The sequence below is a fragment of the Lactuca sativa genome, chromosome 7 (assembly GCF_002870075.4).
Source record: "Lactuca sativa cultivar Salinas chromosome 7, Lsat_Salinas_v11, whole genome shotgun sequence".
NCBI lineage: Eukaryota > Viridiplantae > Streptophyta > Magnoliopsida > Asterales > Asteraceae > Lactuca > Lactuca sativa.
This window is the reverse complement of record NC_056629.2, coordinates 14,265,390-14,269,313: the sequence shown is the minus strand read 5'-3', so window position 1 is coordinate 14,269,313 and position 3,924 is coordinate 14,265,390.

The following is a 3,924-nucleotide window of genomic DNA, read 5'->3' as shown; positions in this document are numbered from 1 at the left end:
CAACGATTCATAAGAATTTGAATTTATGACTTTTTAAATTATAATATTAGTCTTGCAGAGATAATATAAAATATCGTCAAACTAAATGTCTGACGAGTTTCATATATATTAGTTATTAATAACATAACGTGTTGACCATTCATATGTTATTACCAAAGGTATACTTTATATATTTTTTAAACTTACTTTCTTCCTCCTTCTATATTCATATTAATCGTCTAGGCCTGTGCCCAAATATGAACTAGGTTAAAAAACAAATCTACAACAATAGATCACCTTCAAGGTTTCAATAAACTTATTCTTTATTGAGATTAGTCTTTTCTCCAACAACGTTGCAGAATACAACTTAAATGTATTTGTTATAACCACATTCTCCCAATAAAACTTAATTCTTTATCCGAGATTAACTTTTTCATTTTTATTATTTTTAAGTAATATATTTTATTAATGTTATTGTGTTGTTTCTTTTTATTTAAATAATAATATCACTTATATTTTATTTCTGAGAAATGTAATATAAGGATGACCCTTTGGACCGAATAACCAAACCGGACCGGGACCCGGACTCGGACCGAGATTAGGACCAAATAAACTATCATGTTCGGTTCCCGGTTTTGTTTATTGAATATATTCGGTTCTCAGGTATTTTGGTCCAGTCCAACCGGATTGGGGCTTAATCGGTTTTAAAAGAACTGTACCGCCAATTAATGAATCTTATTTTTTTTTTCTCGTCTGATCGATTAAGCACACACACACATGAAATCCTTCTTTGGCTTCTGTTATCAATGTCCGAAAACACAAAAAAACCATTATTCCCTTTTGTTGAGGCGGCCCTCCCTCCTCCATTCTCAATCCCATCTCGTCTCTCGATCCTCCATTCTTGTTTCCAGAAATCACCCCCCTCTTTTTAATGATTTTTGAGCAAGTTTTCACCATCAAAGAATCATTCAATCAAGTAACAACATTTCCACTTTGTCAAGTCATGGAAAATTGAGCTCTTTGTCAAGAAACTCAAGTATGCATCATTATGTTAATCTAGTACTCAAATGATTCATTTAATATATTATTGTGTTATGTTACTCTTTGAATGTGTTATGTTGATATATAAAAGTACAATGGTATTCTATTATATTAAATTAGACGTGTTATATTAAAATTGTTGATCTATAAATGTGTTATGTTAATGTATCACATAAATTTCTATAGTTTCAATGTGTTTTGTTTTAGCTTTCAATCATTCATTATTTCAATGTATTATGTGAACGTAGAAAACATACATTGCCTTTTCTATTATATTAAATTCATTGTGTTCTTGTTCTTTAGATTGATGATGAAGATGTCTTGGTTGACAACACTCAAAACGGAAACAACGCTAGAACAAGTAAAAGAACAAAGAAGAGGAACAGAAAATATACCAAAAAGGCGACTTGTTCGGACGGTTTTGATGAAGTTTTTGTTAACAAAATTAAACATAGCTATGCAAATGGTGTATGTGACACTTGCTAAAACTAGGTCAATTCATGCTTTTACAATCAAGAATAATTACGTTTAATTACATATGTGATTAACTGTAACGCTCGTATTTCCAGGCTAGACATTATTGTTGATATAATAGTCTAGGTTAACCCTTGTAACTCTTTTGAAGTATCAATGATGAAATATTTTAGTATTATGTGAATTATGTGTTTATTTTCTTAATTATTATAATTTAATGAATTAAGAATAAAATAAGCGTCAAAATTAAAGTGTGAGATAAGCCCAATATCTTTGCATGAAGATCTAGTGGTTGAAACAAGGATTCCGGGGATTTAAAGAATGCCGAAATCCGAGTTATAACGAACAGTTATGACCTGTCGAAGTTTCGCGACAGAACCGGCAACGCTGAATGACGTAAAAAGTGAAATTTACGTTAGAGCGATATTTATCCTTAGTGATCTAAATGAAAGTCGTAGAGTTCATTAAACCGAGAGCGTGCATAAAAAGAACGCCCAAATCTGACTTCGTATGAGGAGTTTTGATTTTCCGAAGTTTCGACTTAGCAGAATGTAGCCCGAATACTCGATTTGAGATCGAACGCTTTTTAGCCGAAACAATCTAAACGAGAATCGAAGATCTCATCAATAGTAGTGCAACGGTATAATGACAGACGAAAACGGACGTCAGACGAAGAAGTTATGAATTTATAACGGAGTTTTCCTGTCCCGACCTGCTAAAAAAACAAATAATAAAAATAAATCAAAAATTAGCCGACGAAGTCAAAACGAAAGTTGTAGAGCGTAGTCTCACCTAAGCGTGGATATAAAGAACATCGAAAACGGAGTTCGTATGAGGAAGATATGAATTTTGAAGTTTATTAAATAATTAAAGTATTAAATTTAATTATAAAATCCGATATTTTCCGAAGGGGAGAGTCACCGGACTTATTCGGGTTACGCCCAGCGTACATCGAAGCATGACCCCCCTCGGACTCGAGTGCTCCGATGACGTAAGCGATGACGATTTCGAGCTACGCCCCGCGTAGCTGAGCATTACGCTCAGCGTAATGCGAGGCTTCTGCCCATATATAAAGGATGCGAGGGCAGCCAACCTTTTTGCTCCTTTTCTCTTCTCTCTCTCCCATTTTACCTCGTTTTGCGTTCCAGAAATATCCCAAAGCCCCAGTATCATTCCCGAGACCCGAAGTAAGTCCCGAAGCCCCGAAGATCCCGATAAGTAAAATTCCCGAGCCGAAGCTCTGCCCGCGAGGAGCCCGATTTTTGTGAAGATCTTCCAAATCTACTGAAGAATACTACTTCTACAAGCCGTAGTGATGTCCGATCATCTTCTGATCAAGTGAGTGTGTAGTCACTTTCTTCTAACGCATAATTATGAAGTATTTTATACGAAATACGTTTTATGTGTATATTTTGTGGTTATATGTGTGAATGTATATTCACTTTCTTCTATCTCATAGGTATGATTTATTCTCTATGAAATACGTGTTATGTGTATGTGTCTCATCTGTTGTTTGGAATATGTATTGAATGAGAATGCTATACAGGTTTTAAACTATGTATAAAAAATATATATTTTTATCTACTAATATGTTGGGTAGAACATGGGTAGATAGTTGATCTGTGATAAACAGATGAGAGGCCTCGATGTTGTTTTTTTTATTCAGTCATCTAGCGGAGTTTAGATGACGACCACGGACTTTTCTAGACAGTCCTGTGGAATGCTAGCAGGGTCGCCACCTATAGGTGTTAATGAACCTGGGTGTTCATTTGTTGTACTCCATCCCTCTCATGGTTGCCTTATTTGACATATATTGCTGGGAAACCCCCTAATGCATGTGTTGTCGCCCCGATGAAATATTCTAAGACTAGGTCCCTTGTGTTAGTTGTTTTAGGGACGTAAAGTGAGAATAGCGGGAATGGGTAATTGGGTTATTGTTGGTTGATAAAAATAAATTTAATTACTTATAGACCTATTTTCTTTGTATTACAGGTAGCTCACCAGGCTCCCAAGCCTGACCCACTCAGTTTTCTTTGTATTACAGGTAGTGGCGCCAGAGCATAAGTTGGATGAATTGTCAAGTATTTTTGGATTATAGACCTGTTGTTGTAAATAACTATTGTAAGGTCTGTATTGAAATGTTTATGCTTTTGGTATGTTTATCGGAACATGACATCCCGAGTATTATAATATAATAAAAAAAATGCATTTGTTTAAGAAATGCTTTGGTAAATCTTATTTTTATAATATTTTGTTTTGGGAACAAATTCCGTAACTCTTTTAAGCAAATGATTACTCTGAAATCATTTTAAAAGCATAAATTAAACCGATCTTTTCTGGCCGTGATTTTGGGGATGTTAGAGTTGGTATCAGAGCATTAGTTTAAGTGAACTAGGAATTTGTAGGATTTCTAGACTTAAACTTAGAATA